The sequence below is a fragment of the Oncorhynchus gorbuscha genome, linkage group LG03, assembly GCF_021184085.1.
Source record: "Oncorhynchus gorbuscha isolate QuinsamMale2020 ecotype Even-year linkage group LG03, OgorEven_v1.0, whole genome shotgun sequence".
Classification (NCBI taxonomy): Eukaryota; Metazoa; Chordata; class Actinopteri; order Salmoniformes; family Salmonidae; genus Oncorhynchus; species Oncorhynchus gorbuscha.
Window position 1 is genome coordinate 56,520,087 of NC_060175.1, and position 24,337 is coordinate 56,544,423.

At 46.2% G+C, this 24,337-nt stretch overlaps 1 protein-coding gene across 13 annotated transcripts in view; it reads left to right on the forward strand.

Annotated features, from left to right (window-relative positions):
• The first annotated feature begins 130 nt into the window (after window positions 1-130).
• Window positions 131-24,337, forward strand: part of LOC124031607 (neuron navigator 1-like) — a 143,447-nt gene continuing 119,240 nt past the window's right edge. For 11 of the 13 annotated variants that reach the window (XM_046343055.1, XM_046343059.1, XM_046343056.1 and 8 more), the window contains exon 1: window positions 132-359. The gene's annotated coding sequence lies outside the window, so the exon portion shown is untranslated. Of the gene's footprint in view, window positions 360-24,337 lie in introns of all 13 variants that reach the window. The other 2 variants (XM_046343061.1, XM_046343067.1) reach the window with 2 other exon arrangements.

Genomic DNA, 24,337 nt, shown 5'->3' on the forward strand with positions numbered 1-24,337 from the left:
TGGACATCCGCTCCGGCTTGTAGTGTGTAGGCTACTTGTGATTGTGTGTGTGTGTGTGCATGTGGGGTGGGGGGTAAGTTTGAGCTTTGTGTGTGTGTGTGAGAGAGAGAGGAAGCCAGTGGAAAAGGAACTTCATGCTCTAAGGTCCATTGTTACATTGTGAAGAGGAAGAGTTGTGATTACTCATTGGATTATTTTTTATTCAAAAAACAAAAACATTTTAAAACCTTTATGTATCCAGGAAAACCCTATTGAGGACGGATGAGAGAGACCTGAGTGGGAGTGCCGATCTGCTCAAGTCCAGTCTAATTACATGGAGCCCAGAAGATCTTGACTGGTAACCAGGAGTCTTCTTTCTGGTGAGTGTCTCCCTCTGGCATTATTTTGTAAAGCAGCTTTGCCAAGATAACCTCTCATGTACGGAAGGCAGAGCTAGTTTAGAGCTCAGGGAGGTTAGCTTCAAGACAATGTGCTTGGCACTGGATTGCAGTGACCATGATTGTTTTTTCAATCTAGTTTTGATTTGATATTTGCTTCATTGTAGCGATTGACGTTAAGTTGAACAAGGTGTTAGTTGGACAAGTTTTGGTATGGGTTATTTGCCATCTTAGGTAGTTTCAAAATTGTATAGAGACTATTTAAATGATCTGTAGTTTATTAATGCATGCAGTCCAAAGATAGCTATTACTGCCATGTGTTAATAATCTAATAATAATCTAACATGGAATTAAATATGCATTCCACTCTAATAGATATTTTAATATCTTAAACTCAAAACATTAAGAGCATTGATATAGGCCTATCTGCCATTATTTTATGATTACTGATAATGACTCCAGTGCAGGACGTGATGATCATGTGCATGCGGGCTGTTTAGTCAGAAGGTTATAGTCTTCCTCTTTTAGGACATCTCGGCAATCAGCTGACCCTTCCTCCCAACACATACCGTACTTTTAAACAAGACGGCTTTTGTTCCCTCGGGAACATATGGTCTGCTTCAACTAAGGTTTCAATTCTGCATGTCCAAAGTTGTCTTTCAATGTTAGGTGTTTAAAATAACAAATGAAAGTGTTCTTTAAAAAAAAAAGGTATGACTTAACTACGTGCTCACATAGGCTATTTGTAATGATAATGTCATGAAAAGATAATTGGTCTAAATAAGGAAATCCATTTTAGGATACATTTCCATCAATGCATGCAATTGTCCTCAATCTGCGGAGCCAATAATAACACTGTTAGATTCATTTCTGTGGGGAAATTAGATCATTTAGTTGATTTCAGAAGCGGTCGTTGACAGACTTGTATAGTGCTGCATGGAGGACCCTCTCTCATTCAATAGTCAGGTTAGCTGACAACGTCACTCAAACGATGCGAATCATTCAGTGGGGCAGAAGGTTGTGTGTTGTTGTGATTCTAGATGGCCAGATAGCTAGCAACAATGACAAGAACCTGCCATGTGGAGAATCATAGGTGGCTCGTCTCAGCTAGTTTTATCTTATTCTTGATACAATGTCTTGTTTTAAGATGTTTTGGCTGATGTCACATCTATGCTAATATGGCAAATAGCTAGCTAACCAACTGTAACGATGTATTTGAGGGACATCAGGAGCTCATTGTTTAAATGTGTTTATTTTTTATTTCACCTTTATTTAACCAGGTAAGCCAGTTGAGAACAAGTTCTCATTTACAACTACGACCTGGCCAAGATAAAGCAAAGCAGTGCGACAAAAACAACAACAGAGTTACACATAAACAGATGTACAGTCAATAACACATTAGAAAATACATCTGTGGTTATATCACCCTGTGAACAGAATCTTGGGAGAGGTGAGGGCAGACATGGTGCTGTAACCCCAGATAAAGCGGGGATAAAAGTTGAAGAATCCCAGGAAATGTTGCAGCTGCACCCTGGACGTAGGTTGGGGCCAATCCACCACTACTTTACATTTCCGGGATCCATCTGTACATTCCCTGCTGCGATGCTGTAACCCAGAAAGGGGATGGTGGAATTCGATGGAATTCACACTTCTCTGCTTTTACAAAAAGCTGGTTCTCCAGGATGTGTTGGAGAACCTGCCAGACATGGAGCACGTATTCCTGGGCAGAGCGGGAGTTGATGAGGATGTCATCAAGGTAGATGAAGACGGACCGGTTCAACATGTCGCGGAGAACATCATTAACCAGAGCTTGGAACACAGTAGGGGTGTTGGTAAGGCCAAATGGCATGACCACTGGCCATGTTGAAGGCAGTCTTCCACTCGTCCCCTTCCCGAATCCGCACCAGCTGGTAGGCATTCCATAGGTCCAGCTTGGAGAACACGGTGGCCCCCTGGAACGGCTCGAAGGTTGAGGAGATGAGGGGTAGCGGGTAACGGCTCTTCACTGTGATGTCATTGAGACGTCAGTAGTCTATGCACGGGTGCAGGGTTTTGTTCTTCTTCTCCACAAAGAAGAACCCTGCGCCGGTGGGGAGGCAGAAGGACAGATGAACTCTACAGCTAGGGAGTCCTCAAATGTAGGTCTCCATAGCCTTGGTGTCCGTACCCGACAGAGAGTAAATTCGTCCCCGTTGGGGAGTGGTGCCTGGGAGAATGGCAATCCTGCAGTCATATGGTCGGTGCGGCGAAAGTGAAGTGGCCTGGGCCTGCTGACTGAACACCTCCCAGAGGTCACGGTACACTGCGTGAATGGCGGAGATGTCCGGGGCAACTTCCGAGCACCCAGGAAGACGTCCCGGGTCAGGTTGCACTGACTTCAGGCAATGGACATGGCAGAACGGGCTCCAGCCCATGATGGCACCAGCAGACAATGAGAGGATCGTGTCGCTGGAGCCGGGAGAATCCCAATACCACAGGAACCCGAGGAGACTTAATGAGTAGAAATTGGATCGTCTCGGTGTGGTTGCCTGACACACGTAGGTTGATGGGGGTGGTATTGTGGGTCATCCGGCCTAAAGAGCACCCGCGCAGTGCTCTAACGTCCATGGGAATGGAGAGGGGCTGAGTGGGGACGTCCAGCTTGGAAGCCAGGATAGCGTCCATAAAGCTCTCATCGGCCCCAGAGTCAATGAGTACCCGGAGAGTTTTTGACTGATTCCACCACAGCAAAATAGCATGAAAAGGGATGCGAGCAAGGGGAGAGGAAAAGTATGGCCCACCAGAGTACTCTCTCCTACCGGTGAGCCTGATCTTTAAGTGGACAGGTTGAGACGAAATGACCAGTAGTCCTGCAATACAGGCAACTCTTCGTGTGAAACCTGTATAGCCATTCACCTGGAGACAGCCTAGCTCTGCCTAGTTACATAGGCTCGGGAAAAGATGAATTGGCAGTCTACCGAGACTCTCGAGGGAACTTGGGTAGCCTTGGGTTCTCTTGGCAACGGAGCCATCAGGGACTTCCGGGATGCCTCGGAGGAGAGGTGGAACCCTTGGACGGGCGAGTGAAATCGAATCTCCTCTCCTTTCTTCGTTCCCGTAGTCGCCCACTGATCCGAACGGTCAAGGTGATGAGCAAGTCGAGATACATTGGTAGTTTCAGGGCTGCGAGCTCATCCTTTACTTCCTCCAATACTCCGTGCAGGAACATGTCGAACAGCACTTCCGGGTTCCAGGCACTCTCAGCTGCTAATGCTTGGAAATCCACTGTGTAGTCTGCCACACTGCGGTAGTCTTGCAGAAGCTGGCCCTCCCGGACATCAGCGCCCGACAGGTGCCAACCTCTCCATCGAAGCATTCTGGGGGAGGTAAGCTGGGTTCCCTGGAAACCGGGGTGACTGGGGAGGCAGCACTGCTAACAGCCCGGTTACTGAGGGGCTGGGAGGTTACCCTCATGGTAGGCTGCCGAACAGACACATTGCTCCAGCAATGTGTTCAACACTTGGTCATGGCGTTCGGCCAAGGTCTGGAAACCTTCCATAAGAACACAAAGAAACTCCTCGTACCTTCCGATGGTGGCTCCTTGGGAGGAGATGGTCCGAGTCTGCGGAGCTGGTCCGAGTCTGCTGGGTCAGTCATGGCCAGTTCGTACTATCACGTTTCAGGGAAGTCCCAGATGCAGTCAGTGTCGAAGTAACAAAAGTATATTACTAGTACAGGGACAGGCAAAAGGACAGGCAGAGGTCAGTAAACCAGATAGGTTGCAAAACATCCAGAATGGCAGTCAGGCTCAGGGTTAGGGCAGGCTGGGGAAGTTTGGCGACACCTGAAGGGAGATGGAGACAAGCACAAAGACAGGTGAAACAGATCAGAGACTAAATATAGTTGACATGTTCTCAAAAGTCTAATCCAACCCTGTCTGTTTTGCCGCATAGCTGCTTACACGTGGGTTTCGTTGCTAAGCAACCAACCCGTCTATTGTCCAGCAACTCTATTGCGTCATAGCTCAACTTTGTGTAGTCAGCGGGTTATTCATTAGTGCATACGTAGCAAAACATTTACAAAGGAAAAGGTTTCACAATAAAAACAACCGTTTCTAATTGGACACATTTAGGTAGTCTCTCCCAGTTTGGACCCATTTCCTTCCGTTTAGTTCCTACTGAATACACCTCAGCCGAATAGAGCAGTGGTTCCCAAACTTTTTGTAGACCCGTACCTCTTCAAACATTCAACCTCCAGCTGCATACCCCCTCTAGCACCAGGGTCAGCGCACTCTCAAATGTTGTTTTTTGCCATCATTGTAAGCATGCCACACACACACATTATACGATACATTTATTAAACATAAGAATTAGTTTTTGTCACAACCCCGGTCATGGAAAGTGATAAAGAGCTCTTATAGGACCAGGGCACAAATAATAACATAATAATAATATATGTTTCTCTTTATTTAACCATCTTACATATAAAACCTTATGGGTTTGCTTGAAAGGATGCACATAACTCTGCAATATTGGAGAGAGTCTCAGTCTTAAATAATTTTCCACACACAGTCTGTGTCTGTATCTAGTTTTCATGCTAGTGAGGGCTGAGAATCCACTCTCACATAGGTAAGTTGTTGCAAATGGCATCAGTGTCTTAACAGTGCGATTTGCCAAGGCAGGATACTCTGAGCACAGCCCTATCCAGAAATCTGTCAGTGGCTTCTGATTAAGTTACATTTTCACAGAACTGCTTGTTGCCATTTTCAATGAGGCTCTCTGGTTTAGATATTGGTAAGTGGAGGCAGGGCATGAAAGGGATAACGAATCAAGTTGTTTTTGTTGTCTGTTTCGGGAAAGTACCTGCGTAATTGCGCACTCAGCTCACTCAGGTGCTTCGCTATATCACATTTGACATTGTCCGTAAGCTTGAGTTCATTTGCACACAAAAAAATCATACAATGACGGAAAGACCTGTGTGTTGTCCTGGTTAATGCAGACAGAAAAGAGCTCCAACTTTTCTGAAGGAAAATGTGTCAACACTTTGATAACCACTTCTGTATGTCGTAAAAGCGTTACATGTTCGCTGCCCATATCATTGCATAATGCAGAAAATACACGAGAGTACACCACGAGATATACCACTCCACTATGTCTTCCTGTCAACCCTCTCATGTTGTTCTGGTTTCCAGAAGAGGATGTATTCCTTAATTGACCCCCCCATAAACGTAACGGACATATCCCAGGAGCTGTGCCAGGCCTGCCACGTCTGTTGACTCATCCAACTGTATAGAATTCACTGGCTTGTATGCAAAGTAGTAATTGTTTAAAACAATCTCCTGCCATGTCACTGATGCATTGTGTAACAGTGTTGTTTGATGAAGGTATTGTCTGTATAGTTTTTTTTGGCCTTTTCTCCCCAGCATTGTCCCAGCCATATTAACAGCAGCAGGAACAATTAAGTCCTTTACAATCATATGGGGCTTGCCTGTCCTAGCCACTCAGTAGCTCACCATATAAGACACTTCTAGCCCCCTTTTATTAATGGTATCTTTTCCTTTTATACACGTCTTGTACCCGGAAATCGTCTTTATTCTTGCTCTAAAAACTCCCGTGGCTTATTTTTCAAATGGTCATGTTTCGTTTCTAAATGTCTGCGCAAGAGTGAAGGTTTCCCGTGAGAGAGTAACGGTTAATGTGATTGGATGTTAATTATCTGACGAGGCTACCGGTATTTGGGCTCCCAAGTGACGCAGCGGTCTAGGCACTGCAGTCCCTGGTTCGAATCCAGGCTGCATCACGTCTGGCTTTGATTGGGAGTCCCATAGGGTGGCGCACAAGTTGGCCGGGGGTAGGCCGTCATTGTAAAGAAGAATTTGTTTTGAACTGACTTGCCTAGTTGTGTTGTTATTTTGCTGAACACTAGAGGGTTTAATTTTATTTTTTGGCAGTGAAACGCACACCTCAGTTTGGGAATACCTGGAATAGAGGATATGATGATGGCTGTTTTTGCTGCAGTGTGGTGCGGCGGGTGTGGAGAGAAGCAGTTCCACTCTCAGACCAGCAGAGGGCCCCTTCTGCTTTGTGAGAGGACAAAAGCTGCCTTTTGAACATCACCGCCTCTTGAGACACACCCTCTTTCTCTCTCTCGAAGGTTAAAAGGACTAGAAATCCATTGGTTAAGGGGGGCCATTGTCAATCCAGATAAGATGACAGGACTCTTACTTTGATATAGACACAAGGCATAGAAGGCATACAGCATGACATAATAGGAGTTAGCGTCAAAGTATGACACGGTCTTTTACTTTTAACCTTGCTGTGGAAGACAGTAATGACACTACTTCCAGTATATTACGACCATTGTCTTTCATTTCTTACAAGGTGACTGTTTGAGTTAGTTGTTTTGAATACTAAAGGTCGTTTTAGTGTCAGCAGGTGAAGGTGTGACAGTGATAGAACACCTTTCTGTGTCTCAGCTCAGTAGGTGCTTTTGATGAGTGTCGTTTATTCTGAGTTTGGTAGTCTACCAAGTCTGTTTCCTTCCTGTGCTGTGCCTGTAAACACAACTCGATTTGATCAAGGCAACTCGTTAGCCCTACAAGATTGGAGGTGTGAATGTGCCTGCCTGCCTGCCTGTGTGTGTGTGTGTGTGTGTGTGTGTGTGTGTGTGTGTGTGTGTGTGTGTGTGTGTGTGTGTGTGTGTGTGTGTGTGTGTGTGTGTGTGTGTGTGTGTGTGTGTGTGTGTGTGTGTGTGTGTGTGTGTGTGTGTGTGTTAGTGTGCGTCGGGGTTTGTGTGTGTGTGTGTGTGTGTGTGTGTGTGTGTGTGTGTGTGTGTGTGTGTGTGTGTTTGTTGTGTGTGTGTGTGTGTGTGTGTGTGTGTGTGTGTGTGTGTGTGTGTGTGTGTGTGTGTGTGTGTGTGTGTGTGTGTGTGTGTGTGTGTGTGTGTGTGTGTGTGTGTGTGTGTGTGTGCGTGGATGCTTGTTCACATACATGGGTGAAATACAGTAGGTTGGCTATCATGTAAAAGCAAGAAGAGTCGTGGCTATACTTTCTCACTTGTCCTCCATTTTGATGTTGAAGCATTGTCTCCCAGCGTGAGTACTCCCCTTATAGCTTTGACTCTAATCACTGCTCTTGTCCTGACTCACTTCTCCTCCAAAGCAGAAGAGGAAGTGGAGCCCAGTAATTACCGCAGCATCTCTAACGCTGTCATTTATCCTCCTTCGAAGTTAGTCAACCCACAAAGCAGTCGATTTTCATGTAGACAATGCTTGTTCTCTCTGATAAAGATTTGGGCTTTAGCCATTTAACTATCTGACCCACTTTCTGATCAACTTCGCCACAATACTGTATGTCTGTTCTGTGATTGCTCACAATGACACATATGATACTGAGTTAAGTATATGCTAACCATAACATCCTACTTTTTGTGTGTGACAAAACCTGTTCTGTAATGTGTTTTTTTCCCCCACCCATGATTCAGTATTTTTCCATGATTCCGTGATCCACTCTCAAACATTCCCCTCTAAGACACCGTGTGGCATGTAGACCCCCCCCCCTTCCCCCAGTGCTGAATATGACATGGTGTGGTACAGTACGCCTTTGTTGCCACTATATCACTGCCTCTGAAAATGACTCCTTGCGCTGACGCCTCATAGTCACCTCATTTGGCCCAAATTCAAAGTGAGGGCCGTGATGATGAGTGTGTGCCCGGCGGGCAGCAAAATACAAACATACAGCGACAATGAGAATCAGCCCTGCCTCCGTTCTCTCCGCTCTGCCGGCTCTTTCAGTGACTCCGGACTCACAGAGGAGTAAGTGCCTCTGTGGCTGACAGGGCTTTCAGTCACAGGTGAAAATGGACACAGACCACATCTAAGAGCATCTTTCCCTAGCAGGTAAAACTTTGCATTCCTTTGCTGTAGGCTAATGTACTGTGTATTAGAGAGTAGATTGTTAAAAGCTGGACCGGGGCCAGCGGGTCCATTTGCAGAGAGTAGGGAAGCTTTGCTGCAGAGTGTACTGTAGGTACAAACTGCAGCAGGGAAATTGTCGGGACGGAGCATTGTTTACGCAGGCAGAAGACGGACATCCTCGTAGAGTATGTGCCTGACTGCTGAACCACTAGGTCGAGGTGACTGCAGTGTTTTCAGATGACCCGTATTGTCCGAGGCGTTAGTGGAGTAACGGGGTCATTAGTGAGGACACACTGGATTGAAGTGCAGTGTTAGATCATTAGAGGCTGGTGCGTCCATTAGCTGTTGGAATGATGGAGAGAGAGGCATTGGTGAGGCACACCTGAAGAGTGTTTCTCACGTCAGTGTGTTGTCAGCTGTCTGCACCTCCAAGGGTCACAGCTACCCTGCACCTGACTGACAGGTTAGTTCAGAACCAATATTTCAGGTGCTAAAGTGGAGGTAAGTTTAAGGTGTTGTTTTGTCTGATATTTATGATATTACTGCATAAGGTCTTCTCTGAGTTTGTGAGGCTTTGAAAAGCAGCAGATGTTGCTATTATGTAGAGCTTAGCAAAATACCACTGCCTTGGAGGCATGGACATGACACAACATCCTAAACCTAGACCTAAAGTATGTATCAATATAGGCTTGAGCGATATTACCATAGCATATTCAATCAACGATAATTGACAGCCATCTTCGATGGGGACGACATCGTGATGTGACAGACGATGGTTTAGCCTATTTGAACTTGACTGGCACCCTGCAGTAAATAAAGGAGTCTCTCTCTCTCTCTCGGACTTCAGGCTAAACCTATCATTTAAAATAAAAAATAAAAACAGACACTCCTTAACTATCTTGTGTTTAGTTGTTTTAAAAAGTCAACCTATATTCCCTTCTCTCTCCATTTGATATGCAATGTGAATATGAAGGCTATGGCTCATCGTTTTATGCATGGCTTTCTCCCGATCAAAAACCATGAATGTAACAGAGTTCCATCTCAAAAAGTTATTTGAATAACCTAAAGATGTAAGTTAGCCAGGGATTAATAACGAGAGAGAACAAACAATAGAAAAATAGAATGACAAGTTGAGTACATTTTAAGCTTATTAAGAAAGAAATTATCCATGCGGGTAATGGTTAATAAGCTATCCTCATTCCTCAATGCTGGCCTAACATAACAGCTTAAAAAAACGAGTTCAAGCTATGAACAATAGCTTTGAAGGCTGAAACGTCAATCTTTTAAACTTGCATCATGAAAACAGTCGTTTTTAATGGTGAGCGAGCGTTGCGCCTTTTCGTTTCCAATGATGCTTACAGATTTTTAGGTTGCACCTTGACTCACGTTGGTTCATCGCCCTATACTTCTTTCCAGTAGCTTTTTTCTCAAATATTCTAGCCCAGAAAGGTGTTCTCCTGAAGTTGTGGCTTTCAAAAATAACAAGAATGAAAGTCTATAATCCATGTCTAGGCAAAGACTACTCTCAAGCACAGCTTTATTATAGATAGAACAATAACATTATTATTTTTCTATTATTTTAGGAGGCAATTATTATCCAGGGAAGACGGTAGACTGCTTTTATCCAGCCCATGATGTCACTATGGTTCCTCATCAGTCACTGCTCCATTGCAGGCAAGCAGGCAGGCAGGCAGGCAGGCAGGCAGGCAGGCAGGCAGGCAGGCAGGCAGGCAGGCAGGCAGGCAGGCAGGCAGGCAGGCAGGCAGGCAGACAGACAGACAGACAGACAGACAGACAGACAGACAGACAGACAGACAGACAGACAGACAGACAGACAGACAGACAGACAGACAGACAGACAGACAGACAGACAGACAGACAGACAGACAGACAGACAGACAGACAGACAGACAGACAGACATTCAACAACATTATCTTTCATCATGATTCATCCCAGTTGCATCCGATCTTCGCGTTATAGTGCTGTAGTGTTTTTGGAGAAAACACTACAGGGTTGGCCAATAGGGGGCGATAGCATCATACCAGTGTGCCCAGTGAGTCAGCTCTATTTGGCCTGACTAGGAAAATGTATAACTTTCGATTTTAGTATCAACTTTAAAATGCTTCCCTCCCTGTGAGACCTGTTATGAATACAGTATGATGAATTAGGCCATGAAGAAAAAAAGAGAGAGGATGCAAACTGCTGATAGTAAGCAGAATAGAGCTATGATTCCACATGTATTTTAGAATAACACATATTATTTCAATTTGGACATGAAGAATGGGGAAGAAGATTAAGCCAAATCTACTCCATTACATAAATGATGCTCTGTTCTCTTTCAGCCCTGGATTCACTTTAGGGTTCTGTTGTAAGTCATTATGTATATGAAATCTTTCTTGGACTACAGACTTGAGGACTAATCTAAAATACACACACACACGCACGCACGCACGCATGCACGCACACGCACACAGCATCTTTCGCACTCTCATACAGACCTCAGACAATGCCTGGGGTCACCAGTGGGTTGTCATATGGCCATCATGAGTTCAGCTGTAGACAGACAAAGAGCTGAGGACATGGCCGAGCAGAACTAATTCCCCTGGAGAAAGTCTGATTCCATTTTAGGCGCCTGTTGTTGCGCTGGCTACAGGAAGTCTTAAGGGTAGCCTTGGAATATACACATGTGTTGTTGTTTGGTTAATATCTTGTTATTAGACAAGCAACATTGGCCACAGATTTTCATGCTAAAATAAAACAAGTAGATATGTGTTTCCATAAATAAAAGGCTCTGCGTGATGACTTAGTGCACATTAAAATAACTTTTGCAGTTAAAAGCATGGACCCCATAAAAACGCAACAAGTTAAATGGGTTTCCATCATATTTTCAAATCTGTTGATTGTTTTGTCACAACAAATGCTGCATTATCTAACGAATGAGCACACTCTGGTTTTGACACGTGTGCTTTAGACAACAGCTCGCAGATACAGTGTAAGTAGGCCACCTACATGATGAGATTGTTATAGATAAGAGAGAGATTATTTATATTTGTCAAACTGCGGCAAAGCATCGATCATCATGTCGATCATCAAGACCCTTGATATTTAATTGAAAGGAGCATCAAGCTCATCACCATGCATTTTCACCACCCTGTGAAATTCTTCATAACTTATTTCATATGTAGCATAATAAACTGCATGCTTTCCAGAGTTGTAGTGTTGACTAGAACATATCATCGTGTGACTCTAATACATTTTACTTACACAAAGAGATCCCACCTTGTCTAGCGTATTTTGTCGACGTTTGGAAAGTTTACAGTCAAGATGTGAGGTTAGGGCTGGAGTAAAGATGTGAGGTTAGGGGTGAAGTCAAGATGTGAGGGTAGGGGTGGAGTCAATATGTGAGGGTAGGGGTGGAGTCAATATGTGAGGGTAGGGGTGGAGTCAATATGTGAGGGTAGGGGTGGAGTAAAGATGTGAGGTTAGGGGTGGAATCAAGATGTGAGGGTAGGGGTGGAGTCAAGATGTGAGGGTAGGGGTGGAGTCAATATGTGAGGGTAGGGGTGGAGTCAATATGTGAGGTTAGGGGTGGAGTCAATATGTGAGGGTAGGGGTGGAGTCAATGTGTGAGGGTAGGGGTGGAGTAAAGATGTGAATGGTAGGGGTTGGAGTCAAGACGTGAGGTTAGGGGTGGAATCAAGATGTGAGGTTAGGGGTGGAGTCAAGATGTGAGGGTAGGGGTGGAGTCAAGACGTGAGGTTAGGGGTGGAATCAAGATGTGAGGTTAGGGGTGGAGTCAAGATGTGAGGTTAGGGGTGGAGTCAAGATGTGAGGGTAGGGGTGGAGTCAAGATGTGAGGGTAGGGGTGGAGTCAAGATGTGAATGGTAGGGGCTGGAGTCAAGACGTGAGGTTAGGGGTGGAGTCAAGACGTGAGGTTAGGGGTGGAGTCAAGATGTGAGGGTAGGGGTGGAGTCAATATGTGAGGGTAGGGGTGGAGTCAATATGTGAGGGTAGGGGTGGAGTCAATATGTGAGGGTAGGAGTGGAGTAAAGATGTGAGGTTAGGGGTGGAATCAAGATATGAGGGTAGGGGTGGAGTCAAGATGTGAATGGTAGGGGCTGGAGTCAAGACGTGAGGTTAGGGGTGGAGTCAAGATGTGAGGGTAGGGGTGGAGTCAAGATGTGAATGGTAGGGGCTGGAGTCAAGACGTGAGGTTAGGGGTGGAGTCAAGATGTGAATGGTAGGGGCTGGAGTCAAGACGTGAGGTTAGGGGTGGAGTCAAGACGTGAGGTTAGGGGTGGAGTCAAGATGTGAGGGTAGGGGTGGAGTCAAGATGTGAATGGTAGGGGCTGGAGTCAAGACGTGAGGTTAGGGGTGGAGTCAAGATGTGAATGGTAGGGGCTGGAGTCAAGACGTGAGGTTAGGGGTGGAGTCAAGATGTGAGGGTAGGGGTGGAGTCAGGATGTGAGGTTAGGGGTGGAGTCAGGATGTGAGGGTAGGGGTGGAGTCAGGATGTGAGGGTAGGGGTGGAGTCAGGATGTGAGGGTAGGGGTGGAGTCAGGATGTGAGGGTAGGGGCTGGAGTCAAGATGTGAGGGTAGGGGTGGAGTCAGGATGTGAGGTTAGGGGTGGAGTCAGGATGTGAGGTTAGGGGTGGAGTCAGGATGTGAGGTTAGGGGTGGAGTCAGGATGTGAGGTTAGGGGTGGAGTCAGGATGTGAGGGTAGGGGTGGAGTCAGGATGTGAGGGTAGGGGCTGGAGTCAAGATAGGGGAGTCAAGGTAGGGGTGGAGTCAGGATGTGAGGTTAGGGGTGGAGTCAGGATGTGAGGGTAGGGGTGGAGTCAGGATGTGAGGGTAGGGGTGGAGTCAGGATGTGAGGGTAGGGGCTGGAGTCAGGATGTGAGGTTAGGGGTGGAGTCAGGATGTGAGGGTAGGGGTGGAGTCAGGATGTGAGGGTAGGGGTGGAGTCAGGATGTGAGGTTAGGGGTGGAGTCAGGATGTGAGGGTAGGGGTGGAGTCAGGATGTGAGGTTAGGGGTGGAGTCAGGATGTGAGGGTAGGGGTGGAGCCAGGATGTGAGGGTAGGGGCTGGAGTCAAGATGTGAGGGTAGGGGTGGAGTCAGGATGTGAGGTTAGGGGTGGAGTCAGGATGTGAGGGTAGGGGTGGAGTCAGGATGTGAGGGTAGGGGTGTAGTCTAATGCATACAGTAACATCAGTCATGTTTATGTATAGGATGTATTATTATGTCAGGCTTGACTTTTTGTTTTCATTGTCAGAGATTGAATCACTGGTTGTGGCTGTCATTGGGCAACCCCATTGAGGGACTGAGGGAGGGGTTGAAATATAGATTTGACATTTTCTAAACCCTAATATTCAGTGGGCGCCAGAACTGGGCCGCAACAAAAACAAATGTGCTCACTCTCTGGCTGTTAATAATCTTGCATAGAGTGGGAAGTCTGATCTGCTGTAAAACTCTGTCATTCTTTTCAGTCAGGCGAATGCCTCTCTCCAAACGGAAACCAAGCGTATAGTAATCTCTGCTACGCTAAGCCAAATGTAATCATGTAACAAATTTAAATGGATCAGTTCGACACAGCAGGAAGAGGAAGGGAGATTAATTATGTGCAGGATTTGTCAGATCCATATCAAATGGACTGAGAATGTACTTAATACACTGAACAAAAATATAAATGCAACATGTAAAGTGTTGACCCAATGTTTCATGAGCTGAAATAAAAGATCCCAGACATTTTCCATATGCACAGATACACATTTTTTTTTACATCCCTGTTAGTGAGCATTTATCGTTTGCCAAGATACGCAATCCACCTGACATATATCTGATATATCAAGAAGCTTATTAAACAGCATGATCATTACATAGGTGCGCCTTGTGCTGGGGACAATAAAAGGCCACTAAATTATGCAGTTTTGACATACAACACAATGCCACAGATGTCTCAAGGTTTGAGGTTGCGTACAATTGGCATGCTGACTGCAGGAATGTCCACCAGAGCTGTTGCCAGAGAACTGAATGTTAATTTCTCTACCATAAGCCACCTCCAACATCATTTTTGAGAATTTGGCAGTACATCCAACCGGCCTCACAACCGAAAAACAATGTGTATGGTGTTGTTTGGGCAAGCAGTTTGCTGATGTCAAAGTTGTGAACAGAGTGCCCCATGGTGGCAGTGGGGTTATGGTATGGGCAGGCATAAGCATCGAACAACAAAGACAATTGCATTTTATCGATGGCAATTTGAATGCACAAAGATACACTGACAAGATCCTGAGGCCCATTATTGTGCCTTTCGCCCACCGCTATCACCTCATGTTTTAGCTTGATAATGCACAGCCACATGTTTCAAGGATCTTTACACAATTCATGGAAGCTGAAAATGTCCCAGTTCTTCCATGGCCTGCATACTCACAGACGTCACCCATTGAGCATGTTTGGGATGCTCTGGGTTGATGTGTACGACAGAGCGTTCCAATATCCAGCAACTTCACACAGCCTGTCATGTTTGTCATTTATTATCATGTCTTGTCCCTGTGCTCCCCATTCTATTCGTTTCCCTCTGCTGGTCTTATTAGGTTCTTTCCCTCTTTCTATCCCTCTCTCTCCCCCTCCCTCTCTCACTCTCTCGCTCTCTCTTCTCTCTATCGTTCCGTTCCTGCTCCCAGCTGTTCCTATTCCCCTAATCATCATTTAGTCTTCCCACACCTGTTCCCGATCCTTTCCCTGATTGGAGTCCCTATTTATTCCTTTGTGTTCCGTTCCTGTCCTGTCGGTTCCTTGTTTAGAATTCACCGTGCTGTGATTGTGTATCGCCCTGTCCTGTCGTGTTTTTGCTGTGATTGTGTATCGCCCTGTCCTGTCGTGTTTTTTGCCTTCATCAGATGCTGCGTGTGAGCAGGTGTCTCTGTCAACTACGGCCTGCGCCTACCCGGGCGACCTGCAGTCTGTGGCCGCTTCTCCTGTTATTCCCTCTACAGACTAGAGGATTTCTGTTATTCCCTGTTTGGACTTGAATAAACTCTGTTTCTGTTAAGTCGCTTTTGGGTCCTCTTTCACCTGCAGGACAGAAGGAACCGACCAAGGAATGGACCCAGCGACTTCAGACGCTCGTTACACTGCCGTCAAGATCCAAGGAGCCATGCTCGGCAGACACGAGCAGGAATTGTCTGCTGCTCGCCATGCCGTGGAGAACCTGGCCGCTCAGGTTTCCGACCTCTCTGGACAGTTCCAGAGTCTACGTCTCGTGCCACCTGTTACTTCCTGGCCTGCCGAGCCTCCAGAACCTAGGGTTAATAACCCACCTTGCTACTCCGGGCAGCCCACTGAGTGCCGCTCCTTTCTCACGCAGTGTGAGATTGTGTTCTCTCTCCAACCCAACACATACTCTAGAGAGAGAGCTCGGGTTGCTTACGTCATTTCACTCCTTACTGGCCGGGCTCGAGAATGGGGCACAGCTATCTGGGAGGCAAGGGCTGATTGCTCTAACAAGTTCCAGAACTTTAAAAAGGAGATGATTCGGGTTTTTGACCGTTCAGTTTTTGGTAGGGAGGCTTCTAGGGCCCTGGCTTCCTTATGCCAAGGTGAACGGTCCATAACGGATTATTCTATTGAGTTTCGCAATCTTGCTGCCTCTAGTGAGTGGAACGAGCCGGCGCTGCTCGCTCGTTTTCTGGAGGGACTCCACGCAGTGGTTAAGGATGAGATTCTCTCCCGGGAGGTTCCTTCAGATGTGGACTCTTTGATTGCTCTCGCCATCCGCATAGAACGACGGGTAGATCTTCGTCACCGGGCTCGTGGAAGAGAGCTCGCATCAACGGTGTTTCCCTGCTCCGCATCGCAACCATCTCCCTCCTCTGGCTTTGAGACTGAGCCCATGCAGCTGGGAGGGATTCGCATCTCGACTAAGGAGAGGGAACGGAGGATCACCAACCGCCTGTGCCTCTATTGCGGAGTTGCTGGACATTTTGTTAATTCATGTCCAGTAAGAGGCCAGAGCCCATCAGTAAGCGGAGGGCTACTGGTGAGCGCTACTACTCAGGTCTCTTCATCTAGATCTTGTACTACTATGTCGGTCCATCTACGCTGGACCGCTTCGGGATGCTACATGCAGTGCCTTGATTGACTCTGGGGCTGAGGGTTGTTTCATGGACGAAGCATGGGTTGAAACATAACATTCCTTTCAGACCGTTAGACAAGCCTACGCCCATGTTTGCCTTAGATGGTAGTCATCTTCCCAGTATCAAATTTGAGACACTACCTTTAACTCTCACAGTATCTGGTAACCACAGTGAGACTATTTCTTTTTTGATTTTCCGTTCACCGTTTACACCTGTTGTTTTGGGTCATCCCTGGCTAGTATGTCATAATCCTTCTATTAATTGGTCTAGTAATTCTATCCTATCCTGGAACGTTTCTTGTCATGTGAAGTGTTTAATGTCTGCCATCCCTCCCGTTTCTTCTGTCCCTACTTCTCAGGAGGAACCTGGCGATTTGACAGGAGTGCCGGAGGAATATCATGATCTGCGCACGGTCTTCAGTCGGTCCCGAGCCAACTCCCTTCCTCCTCACCGGTCGTATGATTGTAGTATTGATCTCCTTCCGGGGACCACTCCTCCTCGAGGTAGACTATACTCTCTGTCGGCTCCCGAACGTAAGGCTCTCGAGGATTATTTGTCTGTGTCTCTTGACGCCGGTACCATAGTGCCTTCTTCTTCTCCGGCCGGGGCGGGGTTCTTTTTGTTAAGAAGAAGGACGGTACTCTGCGCCCCTGCGTGGATTATCGAGGGCTGAATGACATAACGGTTAAGAATCGTTATCCGCTTCCCCTTATGTCATCAGCCTTCGAGATTCTGCAGGGAGCCAGGTGCTTTACTAAGTTGGACCTTCGTAACGCTTACCATCTCGTGCGCATCAGAGAGGGGACGAGTGGAAAACGGCGTTTAACACTCCGTTAGGGCATTTTGAGTACCGGGTTCTGCCGTTCGGTCTCGCCAATGCGCCAGCTGTTTTTCAGGCATTAGTTAATGATGTTCTGAGAGACATGCTGAACATCTTTGTTTTTGTCTATCTTGACGATATCCTGATTTTTTCTCCGTCACTCGAGATTCATGTTCAGCACGTTCGACGTGTTCTACAGCGCCTTTTAGAGAATTGTCTCTACGTAAAGGCTGAGAAGTGCTCTTTTCATGTCTCCTCCGTTACTTTTCTCGGTTCCGTTATTTCCGCTGAAGGCATTCAGATGGATTCCGCTAAGGTCCAAGCTGTCAGTGATTGGCCCGTTCCAAGGTCACGTGTCGAGTTGCAGCGCTTTTTAGGTTTCGCTAATTTCTATCGGCGTTTCATTCGTAATTTCGGTCAAGTTGCTGCCCCTCTCACAGCTCTTACTTCTGTCAAGACGTGTTTTAAGTGGTCCGGTTCCGCCCAGGGAGCTTTTGATCTTCTTAAAGAACGTTTTACGTCCGCTCCTATCCTCGTTACTCCTGACGTCACTAGACAATTCATTGTCGAGGTTGACGCTTCAGAGGTAGGCGTGGGAGCCATTCTATCCCAGCGCTTCCAGTCTGACGATAAGGTTCATCCTTGCGCTTATTTTTCTCATCGCCTGTCGCCATCTGAGCGCAACTATGATGTGGGTAACCGTGAACTACTCGCCATCCGCTTAGCCCTAGGCGAATGGCGACAGTGGTTGGAGGGGGCGACCGTTCCTTTTGTCGTTTGGACAGACCATAAGAACCTTGAGTACATCCGTTCTGCCAAACGACTTAATGCCCGTCAAGCTCGTTGGGCGTTGTTTTTCGCTCGTTTCGAGTTTGTGATTTCTTACCGTCCGGGTAGCAAGAACACCAAGCCTGATGCCTTATCCCGTCTGTTTAGTTCTTCTGTGGCTTCTACTGATCCCGAGGGGATTCTTCCTTATGGGCGTGTTGTCGGGTTAACAGTCTGGGGAATTGAAAGACAGGTTAAGCAAGCACTCACGCACACTGCGTCGCCGCGCGCTTGTCCTAGTAACCTCCTTTTCGTTCCTGTTTCCACTCGTCTGGCTGTTCTTCAGTGGGCTCACTCTGCCAAGTTAGCTGGTCATCCCGGTGTTCGAGGCACTCTTGCGTCTATTCGCCAGCGCTTTTGGTGGCCGACTCAGGAGCGTGACACGCGCCGTTTCGTGGCTGCTTGTTCGGACTGCGCGCAGACTAAGTCGGGTAACTCTCCTCCTGCCGGTCGTCTCAGACCGCTCCCCATTTCTTCTCGACCATGGTCTCACATCGCCTTAGACTTCATTACCGGTCTGCCTTTGTCTGCGGGGAAGACTGTGAGAGCCGCCAATAAACGCAGGATTAAGAGTCCAAGGTATTGTTGCGGCCAGAGAGTGTGGCTTTCCACTCGCAACCTTCCTCTTACGACAGCTTCTCGTAAGTTGACTCCGCGGTTCATTGGTCCGTTCCGTGTCTCCCAGGTCGTCAATCCTGTCGCTGTGCGACTGCTTCTTCCGCGACATCTTCGTCGCGTCCATCCTGTCTTCCATGTCTCCTGTGTTAAGCCCTTTCTTCGCACCCCCGTTCGTCTTCCCTCCCCCCTCCCCCGTCCTTGTCGAGAGCGCACCTATTTACAAGGTACATAAGATCATGGACATGCGTTCTCGGGGACGGGGTCACCAATACTTAGTGGATTGGGAGGGTTACGGTCCTGAGGAGAGGAGTTGGGTTCCGTCTCGGGACGTGCTGGACCGTTCACTCATCGATGATTTCCTCCGTTGCCGCCAGGATTCCCTCGAGTGCGCCAGGAGGCGCTCGGTGAGTGGGGGGTACTGTCATGTTTGTCATTTATTATCATGTCTTGTCCCTGTGCTCCCCATTCTATTCGTTTCCCTCTGCTGGTCTTATTAGGTTCTTTCCCTCTTTCTATCCCTCTCTCTCCCCCTCCCTCTCACTCTCTCGCTCTCTCTTCTCTCTATCGTTCCGTTCCTGCTCCCAGCTGTTCCTATTCCCCTAATCATCATTTAGTCTTCCCACACCTGTTCCCGATCCTTTCCCCTGATTGGAGTCCCTATTTATTCCTTTGTGTTCCGTTCCTGTCCTGTCGGTTCCTTGTTTAGAATTCACCGTGCTGTGATTGTGTATCGCCCTGTCCTGTCGTGTTTTTGCTGTGATTGTGTATCGCCCTGTCCTGTCGTGTTTTTTGCCTTCATCAGATGCTGCGTGTGAGCAGGTGTCTCTGTCAACTACGGCCTGCGCCTACCCGAAGCGACCTGCAGTCTGTGGCCGCTTCTCCTGTTATTCCCCTCTACAGACTAGAGGATTTCTGTTATTCCCTGTTTGGACTTGAATAAACTCTGTTTCTGTTAAGTCGCTTTTGGGTCCTCTTTCACCTGCATGACACAGCCATTGGAGAGGAGTGGGACAACATTCCAGAATCAACAGCTTGATTAATTATATGTGAAGGAGATGTGTGGCACTACATGAGGCAAATGGTGGTCACACCAGATACTGACTGGTTTTCTGAGCCACGCCCCTACCTTTTTTTAAAGGTATCTATGACCAACAGATGCATATCTCTATCCCATTCAAGTGAAATCCATAGATTAGGTGCTAATGAATTTATTTAATTTGACTGATTTCCTTATATGAACTGTTACGCAGTAAAATCTTTGAAATTGTTGCATGTTGCATTTATATTTTTTGTTCAGCATAAGTAGTCATATGGTGTGTGTATGTGTGCGTGTCTGTGGATGTTGTGAGCATTTGTCATGATTCAGACTCACCTTTCCCTTACACACACATAATTCAATACCATGTGATGTGAGGCGTCTGGCCCTGGAATGCTGCAAGGGAATACCACTAATGGTTGTTGATGTCATCCCCAGTGGAACAGACCACACCCATGCACACAGTCTGTACAGCTAACCTTGTGGGGACACACAATTCAGTCCCATTCAAAATCTTATTTTCCCTAACCCTAAACCTAACCTGTACCATAACCCTAACCTTACCCTAGCTCCTAACGCTAACCCTAAAACTAACCCTAGTTCCTAAACCTAATTCTAACCCTAAAACTAATTCTAACATGAATCCTAAACCTCCTACAAATAGCATTTGACCTTGTGGGGACTAAAAAAATGTCCCCAATTGGTTACATTTTTGGATTGTTTACTATTATAGTTAAACACGTCCACACACACACACACACACACACACACACACACACACACACACACACACACACACACACACACACACACACACACACACACACACACACACACACACACACACACACACACACACACACACACACACACACACACACACACACACACACACACACACACACACACACACACACACACACACACAGACATCTCACTGCACTTCTTCTGAACTTCTGAAGTAATGTCAATGTCAACTGTGATTATGGGAGGACTGGACTGAAATAGCAACCTGTGGTAACACAACATCTAGTGTATTGCAGAGGCAAGCTATGCTGCTTCAAGCATAAACTGAATCCACAAAACATTAGGAACACCTTCCTAACATTGAGTTGCACCCCTTTTGCTCTCAGAACAGACTCAATTCGTCGCGACATCCACGGGGTGTCGAATGCATTCCACAGCGATGCTGCCCCGGTTGACTTCAATGTTTCTCACAGGCACTTACATCTTTTGTCTTGCCTTATTCACCCTCTGAATGGAACACATACGCAATCCATGTCTCAATTGTCTCGAGGCTTAAAAATCATTCTTTAACTTTTCTCCTCCCCTTCATCTACACTGATTGAAGTGGATTTAACAAGTGACATCAATAAGGGATCATAGCTTTCACCTGGTCAGTCTATGGCATGGAAAGAGCCTGTGTTCCTAATGTTTTGTACTCTCAGTGTATACTTTCTAAGATGTTCCCTCAAGGGCAAACTAAACTGTATGCTTCATCTACGTATGTCTGAAAATGTAGTTTCTGAATGTTTGCGGCAAACAAGGTGCTACTAAGTGTATAATTTGTATAACGGACAAAGGTCTCCTTTAGCCTCTCTGACTGCCACGTCTCAGTGATGCTCACCGCCACACCCTGTGTGTCCGGGCCAATGTGGACTCTGGTTTGGGCCGTCTGGTCCAGAGACACGCTCCAGTGGTAGTCTTTCCACCCCGACAAACCCAGAGTCTGGACACGTGTTTGCCTTGGAACCTTCAATCTGTTTGGCATGTGGTGTTTTTCATGGAACTCTCATAGGAAGTGTCCCAAATGGCGCCCTATGTAGTGCACCACCGTTGACCAGGGCTCTGGTCAAAAGTAGTGCTCTATATAGGGAATAGGGGTCACTTGAAACACATTGATCGACTTCTCATTGACCAGCTAGAATAGCTCGCGTTACAAATCAGTGAATTTGTGGTGGTGAGGTGAAGTGAAGGATGTTTATGTATAACCTAGTCTTAGACATTACCCCTCAATATAATAACATGGTAGTATATGGAAATATCTATGGCAGAAGTGATAGCAGCTTGGAAACGGGTGTGTGGATTCCTCCAAGAATGGTGTGTTCTATCACATCCAATCCATCTTATTATGTACTTCAGAGGAGACTTCTTAGTTCTCAAGGCACACCTCCGGATGGGGCATGTTATATGTCCATAACGCAGTCTGACAGTTGATCAAGACGGTAGAGATCTTGCCAGCATGACGATGAAGAGGAAGACATGACAGTAGGATTACTGAATGCATAAACTCCTGATGAACTGTAGCATTGCTCAAAGGGAAACTCTGAGGCAATAATTCAGGACAACCAGGGAGTCTCATCCACCTCTACCTGCACAGAGAGGATCACATGTTTACATTTGATATGTGTGAACTTAATCTCACTGCCACTGCACCTTATAAGGTAAACTAGATGCAGAACGGCAGGTATTCAATCTCCAGTGCTCCTTAAAACACAGTTGTACTATTCCGTATTCTACTGACCTACTTGTCAGCCCACATACAGATCTGTAGGCTAAGCAACACAGAACGATGGTCCCACGCCTACACTCTCTGCAGCATCAATGCTCACTGCACTCACTGCACTACAGCGTCATCCATTACTGCAGTAATAGTAAGAGTTCAATAGAGAACTGTGTCAGTTACATAACATGTTGACTGCAGTGGTCTTGCTTGTTTTTGTGGGATGTCACAGGGTTGGTTGGCACTGGCAGGGTGTACTTTCTCTCCTCTGACTACTGCTTTTAAAGTTTGGCCATTTTGGATTTGGCAAGTATTCTTTTGAAACAGACTGGTTTGGGATTAAGTGGAAAGTAAATGTGGAAAAACGAGTCAATGGACAACGAACAAGGTCACCGGTGTCTCTAAATTCCTGTTTAAGTTAGATAACTGAAATAATGACACCTCTACCTTTCCTTGCTTAATGGATTGAGGGATACATAGTTGACTGAGGCTGCATGTGCGCTCTGTAGGAGAGACCTTTGAAAGTCTGTGACATCATTGGACATGAGTTGCTGCCCTGTAAACTGCCCTGCAGCATGAGCTCAGCTGGGCGGCAGTGATATCATCACCATGGCCCAGGGCTGGATAGATTAGACCTTTAAAGTGACTAGTAAGGAATAAATTCCCCTTCTTAACTCACCCTCCCAAAGCCTGCAGTGGCTATAGCAGACAAAGTTCCAGGACTAATCCAACATATGCTGTCGGAGCTTAGAATTCCACTCAGTATTTAGTGTTTAAAATGGATTAAAACCCTTTTAATCGTGAACTAATTAGCTGTGATAACTGCTTAGATAGACGTGTGTGTGTCTCTACATGGCTGAATGTTGCAGGGCGACAATGTTTCAACAGCAAAATGGATGACATGTCCGGAAGCATAGTTGCAGCTCTCGTTTATATTAGTGACTCTACTTGCCTTCATAAGATGCCAGTTTCAGCCAATCTATACTACCTTTCAAAAGTTTGGGGTCACTTAGAAATGTCTTTGTTTTTGAAAGAAAAGCACATTTTTTTGGTCCATTAAAATAACATCAAATTGATCAGAAATACAGTGTATACATTGTTCATTTTGTAAATGACTATTGTAGCTGGAAATGGCAGATTTTCTTATGGAATTTCTGCATAGGCGTACAGAGGTCCATTATCAGCAACCGTCACTCATGTGTTCCAATGACACGTTGTGTGAGCTATTCCAAGTTGATCATTTTTAAAGGCTAATTGATATTTTGTTGTACTGATTAAAGAAGCAATACAACTTATTTAGAAGTGCGTGTCTGTCTGCATGCACGCACACACATGCAGACACACACACATTCCTTCAGGAGAGTGCCTGCTGCATAGCTGCCTTAATTGCATTAGAATGTATGACGGATTGAGGACTGAGCTTGACTAGCTGAATGAGGCACAATTGGATTAGTAGTGATCTGTTCTGGGAAACGGAAGGGCTGGCACACTGGTCTCCCAGTATCTGTTATCTAGGTGGCAGTGATGGGAACACTGGGACCCAGCTGCGGACGGGTGATCCTGGTGGTACACTTTGGCCTGTCCTGAGTCTCATGGCATGTCTCTTTTTCGCCTCTGTGGATTTAGATGTATCATCTGCTATGTCTTATCCACATCACAGAGAGAACGGACAGAGTTGTTTTAAATTTGGTCTATTTTAAACGATTGTAAACAATTAGCTTAAATAAACACACATACAGTGCATTCAGAAAGTTTTCAGACCCCTTTACTTTTTCCAAATTTTGTTGTGTTACAGCCTTATTCTAAAACGGATTACATTTACATGTTTCCTCGTCAATCTACACACAATACCCCATAATGAACAAGCAAAAACAGGTTTTTAGACATGTCTGCAAAGGTATTTAAAATACAAAATACTGAAATATCACATTTATATAAGTATTTAGACCTTTTACTCAGCACTTTGTTGAAGCACCGTTGGCAGCGATTACAGCCTCATGTCTTCCTGGGTATAATGCTACAAGTGTGGCACACCTTTATTTAGGGAGTTTCTCCCATTCTTCTCTGCAGATCTTCTCAAGCTCTGTCAGGTTGGATGGGCAGCGTTGTTGCACAGCTATTTTC